We start from the raw sequence: 12,191 nt of genomic DNA, 5'->3' as shown, positions 1-12,191 counted from the left end.
CATATACAATTTACCAGCCAATATAAATTACACATAAGATTGTTTTAAACATAACCATAAACCATAAATTAAACTCCAGCACGGGCTCAACTTCAGGTTTAATTTACATTTCACATAAAGACCAACAGTGGTTCTATGAACACTGCCACCTACAGGTCTGTCAAGTACGTTGACAATTTTCATGGGGTTTTACAAACACCAAAACACTGACACCTATAGGTCAACAAACAAACAACATTTCACATACCAATCAGTATCCAACTACACTGCCACCTATAGGGCACTCGGCAGATCTCCAGTGCACGTGCATTTTGCAACACCATGTTCACTGACCCCTACCATTCAATAAGACATACAACAATTCACATAGCAAGCACTATATCAACATCTGGTATAAATACATATATTATTACACAGTAGCAGACGCATCTGTATATACGTCACTGGTAATATAGTTCACATACATTTTTCACAGCACGCTGCTCACACAACAGACTTTCCCCTAGCAAGGGGACATACAACTTACAAGGTGGGGACAGACCACATTTTCACTTGTACATAAGGCACTTAATGGGTTAAGATTGATACATATTTAACCAGTATGGCTACGATGTTTAATATTTACACATCACGGCACTTTACTTTTCACATATACTGTACGTATTAAGATAAGCTTGGTCTATGCCACATTTCCTTATGCCATACGGTTTTATCCATTCAGGTTACAGTTACTACTAAAAACTTATATGGATTGTCAGGTTCAATACCATGCTACAGGGTGCATACACCTGCTCACGTAGTTATTCATCTCTTACCTTCCCTGGAATAGTAATAGTGTACTGGCAATTAGGGTTCTAGGGCCCAATAGGTATTGCCCCCTTTTTTCTCTGCATTATGCTTCGGTTAGTGGTCCCGCGAGGCCAACATCCCGCCTCACACTCGGAGGCATACACCCCTCGGGCCACTCATGAGCTAGCCGCCTCGCATTGTATCATAGAGAGGGCCTCACCTGTCACTCCCCTTCCTATTTTCTGGTTACTGTCACCGAGAGGCCAACATCCTGCCACAACATTCAGTGGCCACAAAAAATCCCCTCGCGCCAAGCATAGATAGAGCCTCTCAAGCCACTTGGCAACTAGCAGGGCCTCACCAGTCACCAAAAAACACCAAGCCTAATCATTTCGCCTTACGGCTTAGCTAGAAAGCCAGTACAAGAACCCTGGGTACAAATAATAATTGCAATCTTTATTGTTATTTAAGTATTTCTCCAAAAGATGGTGAAGAATCACCTCTTCCTAGCACCCCGGCTAGAATTGATACACCTTCAAGCAGAGGAGATGTTGCTAGTCCAGCAGCAATCAGATCCTGGACGATCCCACACATTACCACCGACCTAAGGAGGTGACAAATCCCCTACCCTGCTACAGCAAGGAAAGCAGAGTTATTCAAACTCCTCCATACATCAACGGACAACACGGAGGCAGGGGAAGGCCCAGCTACATCAACTCAGGTGACACCCAGGCTATGCTAGCCTCACTCATAAACTCATGAGCCAAAAAAAAAAAAACATTTATGATAGACTGGCAATCTCGAGTTGGTCACCACAGCCCTCACAAGGCTGGGCCTCACGTTACTCTACAACCAGCACCAACCGAAACTCGGTTACCTGGTACAATCAATTCTTATGACACACAAGTCGTTAACCCTGCACGTATGATCCCAGCACATTGGGGAAGCAAGGCATATATATGTTTCGGTGATGGTCAGATCCAGGGATTCCAGGTAAATCGGGAACTGACCATCCCTTGGTTGGGTTGGCATTTGGAATATGTAGAGATGTTTATTTGTGCAGGTACCCATACAGAAGGGAGTTTGTCCCAAACAAATGGACGAGCACTCTCAGGCTCCAGGTACCAGCACCTCTGAACTACCAGAGACCATTGATATGAGTAGTTGCATTGCATATAGACTGTTGCATATGTGTTCAAATGGTTCAGGGCACATGACAAACCATGTGTCCCAATACAACTTACAAATAACGTACACACTAATGCATTTTCAACACTACTGACTCATCACCCTTCCAGACTTGTAGTAGATTTACTAAAGCTCTGGAGCTTCAAAGGGCTCCCATACAGGTATCATAAACACACCTTCAAGGAATATAGCATACCCTCACTTACAGTCAGCACAACAAAACCATTGGCTGTAAACACACTCATAGCCAAGATTTGCAGAGGGGTCTTCCAATCTCCACCATTTACAGCATGGCACCAAACACAAACACATTGGTATTGTCACAAGGAATCTTCCCTTAAACAAAGACTAACCATAGACTTATTGGCACCACACACCTCCGCTACCCCAAGTCTCAACTCGCTCATACCCTCCGAGGAGTTTCCTTACTATACAACACCATTGATCTACCTTTACAGCTATCACTCAAGCATGGGTTGAAGCTTGGTTAAGTAAGACCAATATCATCAACGCAGTAAACGGCTAACATCTACCCTACACACTAGCACATAAATTGGGCAATCCTTTCCCTGCTCATCTTTCGAGCTAGTAGATTAGCCTACTATCGATATTCGCAGATACTCTGTGCTGGTTATGATAACATATCCAGATGCCTTAGTCATACACTATCTAGAAGATATTTTTCACTAGAAGCCTCACGGCAGCTTAGTCTGGTTGACCACTTGGGCGTCCCAGTACCCCATAAGAAACAGAAGGCTCAGACACTATCATCACATTACTGGGCATATGACTTGAGTCGGCATCCATACACGCAAGTTACCACAAGACAAATAGGGAACATTCTCAACTACATCATTCACTACCTCCTGCTTAGTACTTACAAATGCAAGGAACTACAATCCCTACCAGGTTCCTTAATTTTGCCATGCCAATCATACCACAAGACCACGCTTTCACATCCAGAGTACTTTCCCCTTTTTTCCACACTTCCAACATGACGATCAGAGGATGTCCCTAGACACCTCAGCAACAGCAGACCTGCACATGGGTGGAATTTCTTAACCACTTGGCATGGTAAAAGCATGTTCCTTCCAGGATTGTCTGACACTTCTTCAACCAGATGGTCAGATGCGGCATCTACCACGGGTTTGGCAGCGATCTACCGGGAACAATTGCTTTGGAGCTGTTGGCCATGGCATCCAGGTTTGGAATTTTTTCCACCACCTCAGCCCCTTTGGGAGATCTACCCCATTGTAGCAGCTGCTGTGGCATGGGGTAAATCATGGTCAGGGTCATCAATCCGTTGTTACTCAGACAACTAGGCACATGTCATATCATCAACAAACACCACTACTCATCCATAAGGTCATGATATTTCTGGGGAACTCACTTGGTTGGCCACTTATCACATTTCACTTTCATGTACCAGACGGGGGTATACATCCCTGCCGACAATTGTCTCATTTATATTCCAGGCATGTTCATCATACGCTTCCTACAGCCGCCCATACAGTCACGGCCACTTTTGTTCCAGAGACAAAATCATAGATTAGACATACTCATGCACCATAGCATGCACTATCCAATCTAGCACTTTCATCCCATACTTGTAGAACACATAACACAATGTTTTACCTGGCTTAAAGAATCTAATTGGAACACAACATAGCTCAACCTGTGTCATAACATTTCTCCTAGGTTTTGCTTCTTTTTGCCACCTTAAACTATCTCACACACCATTAATTATATATTTTACAGGCATTCAACAACACAGGATAACCTATGGCCAAAACTACCATAACTTCATGCTATCATACCAGACAAGAATATACTCAGAGGTTTTCAGGAATCCATTCCCCCACGATACTCTCAGAGATTACCAATAGCCATTCAACTTTTCATCCTTATCGGACCTATTAGATCTACAACCATTCAATTATACTACCAAGTTGGGCATTACCAGCCATGCACATTGCCTTTTATGCCTTTCTCGGGCCAGAGAATCCACTACCATCACCACCACTCAGACAGATCATTGTCTTCAACGATCCCACGTACGTAAACACATATATCATTACCTATTGGCTCTACCACATTCCGAAACGAGTCAACACGGACCAACAGTAGAGATAACATACTATCCTACCCACAACAAATGGTGTCCACTTTCGGTCCTAGATTCCTACCTTCAAAATTCTTCCAGGAATTAAATACTGTAATGCATTTAAGGAAATGTCTGGTTAATTTGCATATATTTGTTGACTGTATTAAATCTTTGATTATTCATTTTGCCCTCTTTATTTACAGGCCTACCGTATCGTCGGTCTCGGCACACCACAACCGACTTGCTCCCTTTATATTATCCTACGCTTATGCTGGATCCTTACTCCATATACGGCTATTTGCCCCTTACACAAGTATTAAGGCCGTTTGGCCTGTATTTGTGGGAGGGGCTTAAATTAATTCACTCCCCTATATAAGGGACACCCCTTACCTGACTCATCACTTGAGGTCAGCATCAGAATGACCCTCCCACCCACTCCTCATTTCAACACTTTCTCTTTTCTTTCCATTTACTTTTACTTTCTTACTCCTTGGTGGGCCCTCTTTATTTACAGGCCTACCGTATCGTCGGTCTCGGCACACCACAACCGACTTGCTCCCTTTATATTATCCTACGCTTATGCTGGATCCTTACTCCATATACGGCTATTTGCCCCTTATCAAAATATTACAAAATAAATAAAAGTTTTCAAATGATTTAATGTTATGAATGGATAGAAAATCATACAGAATTGATTATACTGAATACAGAGGGGGAAATAATTTAAGTAGAGAGATAGAAAGGGAGGCTATATGTAACGTGGACCTGGAATGAGGCAGAACTCTGTAAGGTTAGGAGTTAAAACGAACACGAGAAGATATCAGAGAAGTGAAAGGTAGTACGGTAAAAGATACCTGGGCAGACGGGTGCATACAGTAAATTTAATGAGACATGAGGGCAGGAGGGAGGTAGGACGGTGTGAAAGAGAAAAGAGGGCAGGAGAGAGGAGAGGTAGGATGGTTTGAGAGAGGAAGGATGGATGGATAGAGGAAGGAGGGCAGGAGAGAGGTAGGATGGTGAGAGAAGAAGGAGGGCAGGATAGAGGAAGGAGGGCAGGAGAAAGGTAGGACGGTGTGAGAGAGGAAGGAGGGCAGGAGAGAGGTAGAAGAGGAAGGAGGGCAAGAGAGGTAGGATAGTGTGAGAGAGGAAGACTGGAAGGAGAGAGGTAGGACGGTGTGAGAGAAGAAGGAGGGTAGGAGAGAGGTAGAACAGTGTGAGAGAGGAAGACTGGAAGGAGAGAGGTAGGACGGTGTGAGAGGTAGGATGGTGTGAGAGAGCAAAGAGGGCAAGGGAGAGGTAGTATGGTTTGATAGAAGAAGGAGGGTAGGAGAGAGGTAGGACGGTGTGAGAGAGGAAGACTGGAAGGAGAGAGGTAGGACGGTGTGAGAGAAGAAGTCTGCAGAGTACTGAAAAGGAGGGGGAGCTGACAAGGGGGTTTGAAGTGATGTTGATCATGTGCCCAGTGTAGCACGGCTGGAATATGTCAGTGGCAGAGATATAAACACGTGCATGCGAAAAGTACTGGATGGGAGGGAGGGGGTGAGACATTGAGGGACATTGGTGTAAAATGAGGGTTAATGGGTGCGTGAGTCAGATATCACAGGTTGAGGAATACTTGCGGGGGTGAAGTATGCAGGATATAACAAGATGAGACCAAAATAAAGCAAAGGGACCAAGATGGGAAGAATTAATAAACAAATGAATAAAAGAGTGAATGAAGGAGAGCTGAGAATGAAGACTGATACAGTAATATTATTGAATCATACCTCTCAAGTGTCCCTATTTAGGAGGGACAGTCCCTATTATGGACACAAATTTCTCTGTCCCTCTTTTTCTAGCTAAATGTCCTGCTTTTCTAGGAGTCCCATATTGTTGGCATGTCTGAGTGTATAACAGAGCTCCACAGCAATAATACTCCCAGTAATGTGTCTGAGTGTATAACAGAGCTCTACAGCAATAATACTCCCAGTAATGTGTCTGAGTGTATAACAGAGCTCTACAGCAATAATACTCCCAGTAATGTGTCTGAGTGTATAACAGAGCTCCACAGAAATAATACTCCCAGTAATGTGTCTGAGTGTATAACAGAGCTCCACAGCAATAATACTCCCAGTAATGTGTCTGAGTGTATAACAGAGCTCCACAGCAATAATACTCCCAGTAATGTGTCTGAGCGTATAACAGAGCCCCACAGTAATAATACTCCCAGTAATGTGTCTTAGTGTGTAACAGAGCTCCACAGCAATAATACTCCCAGTAATGTGTCTGAGTGTATAACAGAGCTCCACAGCAATAATACTCCCAGTAATGTGTCTGAGCGTATAACAGAGCCCCACAGTAATAATACTCCCAGTAATGTGTCTTAGTGTATAACAGAGCTCCACAGTAATAATACTCCCAGTAATGTGTCTGAGTGTATAACAGAGCTCCACAGCAATAATACTCCCAGTAATGTGTCTGAGTGTATAACAGAGCTCCACAGCAATAATACTCCCAGTAATGTGTCTGAGCGTATAACAGAGCCCCACAGTAATAATACTCCCAGTAATGTGTCTTAGTGTGTAACAGAGCTCCACAGCAATAATACTCCCAGTAATGTGTCTGAGTGTATAACAGAGCTCCACAGTAATAATACTCCCAGTAATGTGTCTGAGTGTATAACAGAGCTCCACAGCAATAATACTCCCAGTAATGTGTCTGAGTGTATAACAGAGCTCCACAGCAATAATACTCCCAGTAATGTGTCTGAGCGTATAACAGAGCCCCACAGTAATAATACTCCCAGTAATGTGTCTGAGTGTATAACAGAGCTCCACAGCAATAATACTCCCAGTAATGTGTCTGAGTGTATAACAGAGCCCCGCAGTAATAATACTCCCAGTAATGTGTCTGAGTGTATAACAGAGCTCCACAGCAATAATACTCCCAGTAATGTGTCTTTAAATTACAATTAATGTGTTTAGAAATCAATCTGTGTAAATAGGATACATTTTAGTTGTATCATTTGTTATTTTTGAGTGAGAATTTCTCAGATCCCCTGTCCACAATCCCCATTCACTCCATTACAAGTTGCTGTATTCAAGCTCCGTACTCCGTAAAATGATTTAAAAAGTTCAGCCAGTCACTGCGATTCTATTATTTTCGGTGTAAGAGAGAGCATATATTACTAAGCGCTGCCCTGTGGGGTTTATCAGATATGTGAGATGATGACTGCATGTCGATCATTGTTTCCAAGACAGGTAAGTATTACATTATTTGATTTCGTTATTATTATTTAAAGTTATTTTGCTTATTTTAGAATATTTATTCCATGTATTAGGGGAGTGGCAATGGTAAATCCCTGACTACTTGGGGAGATAATTTTAGGGCTAAGTAATTGGGCATTCTTTGGCGCTATCATCTGATCAGCTGATCCTGTTAACTCTTTGATTACAAACTGGGGCAATGGAGAAAAGGTAAGTAAAAAGCACTCCGAGGGGTACAGGACACCTAAACTGCTACAGGACACGTTAGCATTAGGAATAGGTTTGCATTGTTAATGCTGTCGTGTTCCTTTAAATCAGGCTTCCCCAAACTCCGGCCCTCCAGATGTTGTTGAACTACAACTCCCATGATCCTAAGCCTATCTCTTTCATTCATAGAACCCTGGGAGTTGTTGTTCAGCAAAATCTGGAGGGCCGGAGTTTGGGGGAAGCCTGCTTTAAATGAACGTCTTGACATAATTTATTTTAGAGGTAGCAGGTAGCAAATTACCCTGGATGAAAGCAGTTGAATTAGCACATTTAGTAAGCAGTTACTAGAGAATTGCTGTATCTGCTGTAGTTGTAGTGTACGTCGCATTGAAACACAATTTGAAGCACCTGCATGAAGCAACATTGAATCCCATTGTGCTGCCTCAGTGCAGAGCTGCAGCGTTGCTATGGCAACAAGGCCATTCCTAAACCAGCATCATACCGTCTTGATCTGCATTGAAATCAGTCTGACACAGCAAGAGGGGATGTTGCAGTAATGCTTTGACTATAATCAGAATGCTGTAGAATTGTCAGATTAACCACAGATAGCTCAGTATGGACAATACATTTAGAAGCCATTTTTTTAATTTATTAGCCCTTTAAAAATAATGTTAATTTTCACTATTGAATAATGCATTAAAATTCTGGAATTGGCACCATTGAATAATGCATTAAAATGATCTCTGACTCTACTAACCTGCTCCATTTTCTTTTACATGTAAATTAAAGGGATACTATCGTTCCAGGGATGAGAGCCGCGATATCAGTAGGCCCTTCCTTACAGGAGAGCATTGCATCAATGCTTTCCTATGGGGAAATAGCGGACGCTGCATGTTAGAGTGGGAAGACATCCAGTTTCAGTTACTGGACCAAGGGTCTGTTAACAGTCAGGAAGTGCCTCCATTGGCTGCCTGGAAGACAGCCACTAGAGGCTGACTGAGTGCTGCAATGTAAACATACATTGCTCCACTGATTAACCATTTCACACTAACTCTGTTTAATAATGGGATTTGGTTTTTCATAGTATGTAAATGAAATCTAGAGCACATAGCCACTTATCCTGATCTTTGGAATGTTACCCTATTACGATTTTGGAATAGTCCTCTGTTGTTGTTTTTTTGTGTCACAATATAATTACCAGGATTAGACACTAAGGGTTCCTGTGGATTAGGTGGATATAGGTGACATTGAAGGAGAATGCTTAACTGGGGCTGTTCTGCAGGATCTTTTAAAATATTTGTGCTTGCTTGTGGAGCTTCATCAGGGATAAGGTCCCATAGCTCCATCTCTCCCGAGCCAGACCTGCACTTGCCCTTTTGAGTGAGTGTTAAAAAACCATTTCAGAGTCACCATGCTCCTCACATTAGCCAGACTTGTCTCCTGGTGATCAGCCAACCCTAAGCAGGAGTGGGACAGGGACTGGAGTAATAATATCAAGGAGGAGCAGAGGATTGAGGGTTGGTGCAGCTAAGCAGTGGGTGCAGTAGAGGAGTTATATCATCTAAGGCTGGTGTAGCTGTGATCACTTTGGAAAGCACTGTAATAGACGATCAACTGTAGGAGTGTGCAGAGAAAGGGCAAGTGGGGTCAAATGATGCTCCTTGTCCCTTGTTTGGTTTTCTGGGCACTTCTAAGTTTGCATTAGCTTGTTGTGTTTTTGAAGAAAATCTTTGTTTACACCTAGTTATCATAGAGCAAAAATAATTTATTTGTTTTATGTTTAAATTTGAGATGATAATTTTCCCCCGTGTCCTGGTGCAGGGTCCTACTGCCTTGAACATGCCTAATGATTTGCTTGTGCCATGCTTGTTTGGAACATTTTTGTAGATTCAGCAAACGTTGGACCCCATGGAACTAAATAGGGATATTAGGAGTAAACCAGAAAATTAGAACTCTCGACGCTGAAATCGAGATGGTTGGGAGGTTGAATATTGGAGATATTTGATGGGATCAGTACAGGAAATGTAATGTCTACTGAGGCAAACAAAGGAGGAATATCAAGATGGGATGCGTTAGTAGAGTATTGTTGATATAAAGAAATATTGATATTAATGGTTTGACAGAGGAATGGAACATGTCAACTTGGGTGGAAAAAGTACGTGGAGAGACAGAACCACAAGGAGCGTATGGTCAGTTGGACAGTAGATGAAGTAAAATGTCAATTGGGAGTGAGGAAACTTAAAAATTAAATGTGGGGACAAATGAAACAGAAGTATTGACTGAAAGGTAGACATAATATCAAGTTGGAACAGATGGATAGCAAATATTAGCTGTCAGCATCAGAAAAGTAGCAATTTATACAATGAATAAAGTTGTGGTTAGAAGTGCAACAAATGCACAATATGTTTCTTCCCTATCATGTAGTTCTTAAGCAATTATTGTGAGTGGTGCTTCATGTGAGGTTTCGATGGATGGGGAAGTACCTCGAAGCTATTCCTATACCCATCCATCTATTGCTATAAACCATAAAAGCTGGTAACAAGCCAATAGCAGGGGAGGGCAGGCAGCCTTGCGCCTGGGGCCAAATCCAGTCAGGTGGCCCATTACACCAAGAGGAGAGTAAAAACACCTTTCCCATGTGATTGAAAGGGGGGCAGTCACATAAACAGACACACTCACTGACACACACACACACACACACACACACATACACACATACACACAGGCCTGAACAAGTGGACAGGAGCTGAGCAAGGGGACATGGGCTGAGGAAAGGGACAGGGCTGAGAAAGCGGGACAGGACTGAGGAAGGGACAAAAGTGAGGAAGGGGGACAGTGACTGAGGAAAGGGGCAGGGCTGAAGAAAAGGACAGGGGCTGAGGAAAGGGGCAGGGGCTGAGGAAGGAACAGAACTGAGGCTGGGGGACAGGACTGAGGTAGGGGGACAGGGGCTGAGGAAAGGGGACAGGGGCTGAGGAAGGGGGACAGGGGCTGAGGATGGGACAGAACTGAGGAGGGGGGACAGGAGTGAGGTAGGGGGACAGGAGCTGGGGAGAGGGGACAGGGGCTGAGGAAGGGGGACAGGGGCTGAGGAAGGGGGACAGGGGCTGAGGAAGGGACAGAACTGAGGAGGGGGGACAGGAGTGAGGTAGGGGGACAGGAGCTGGGGAAAGGGGACAGGGGCTGAGGAAAGGGGACAGGGGCTGAGGAAGGGGGACAGGGGCTGAGGAAGGGACAGAACTGAGGAGGGGGGACAGGACTGAGGTAGGGGGACAGGGGCTGAGGAAAGGGGACAGGCCTGAGGAAGGGGGACAGGGGCTGAGGAAGGGGGACAGGGGCTGAGGAAGGGGGACAGGGGCTGAGGAAAGGGACAGGGGCTGAGGAAGGGGGACAGGGGCTGAGGAAGGGACAGAACTGAGGAGGGGGGACAGGACTGAGGAGGGGGGACAGGACTGAGGTAGGGGGACAGGGGCTGAGGAAAGGGGACAGGGGCTGAGGAAGGGGGACAGGCCTGAGGAAGGGGGACAGGCCTGAGGAAGGGGGACAGGGGCTGAGGAAGGGGGACAGGGGCTGAGGAAGGGGGACAGGGGCTGAGGAAGGGGGACAGGGGCTGAGGAAAGGGGACAGCAGCTGAGGAAGGGGGACAGGGGCTGTGGAAGGGGATATGGGCCTCCTCTTACCTTAAGCCAGGGAGGGGAGGGCAGGAGCCAGGATCCAGCATGGGCAGGAAGCAGCAGCCAGTGAAGTTGGCCTCTCCTGATGATGTCATGAGGAGGGTGTGACTTCCTCTGCTCTTCTCCCAGCCTCCCCAGCGGTCCTGGGAGAAGAGCAGTAAAAATCACACCCCCAGTTGAAAAATCCGAGTCCCTAGGCTCGGGGGCAGGGCCAGAGCCAGTGGCAGGGGATTCAAATTTTTCCTTTTCTTGCTGGATTTGGGGCGGCCTGCGGGGCAATTGCCTCCCTGCCCCTCGTCCCAGCCCCTCCCTGGCCATCAGAATAACTATGTACGTTTTGCATTTGGTAAATATGGTCGCCTCTGTGAACTCCTGACCCACTCCTCGTATTGCCTTCATTTAAAGGGAAGCTTACACACGTTCTGACAAATTCCTCTTGTCTGGTTACAAGTCAACACTAATCCCCGCAAGTTATTTCTGTGCACTTATCAGCACTCAACATACAGAGCCTTGTCGTCTTTTAAATACTGCCATTAGAGTATAGAAAATGCAAGGTGCAAAAAAACAAACAAAAAAAATCCATAAAACAAAAAACATTCTGTTAAATGTTAAGATGTCATTAAAAACCGAGTGGTTTAAATCTAACACGGTACACATATTCAACAAATGCAAGTTTTACTAAGTATCATACACACAGTAATACATTGAGAGATACAAAATTCATTGTAGGGCACATTTTGAAATGTGACTAACTTACTAATATTATTAGAATAATAACAATGGTGTATTTCGTCTGGTATTTTTTATTCAATGGAGTACCAGAGTCAGATGTTGCGGTACGCAGCTAACCATTGTACTGAACCCTGTTTATTAAAACAAGTTGTAGTTGGTGTTTGCCGCAGGGATGACATTTCAGTTAATTTAGTATTTTCATGACAGGTCCTCTGGGGGTAGAACTGGTGGGAGAAGACTGTTTGACAGACT

This window comes from Pelobates fuscus, chromosome 3, assembly GCF_036172605.1.
Source record: "Pelobates fuscus isolate aPelFus1 chromosome 3, aPelFus1.pri, whole genome shotgun sequence".
NCBI lineage: Eukaryota > Metazoa > Chordata > Amphibia > Anura > Pelobatidae > Pelobates > Pelobates fuscus.
This window is presented reverse-complemented; position numbering follows the sequence as displayed.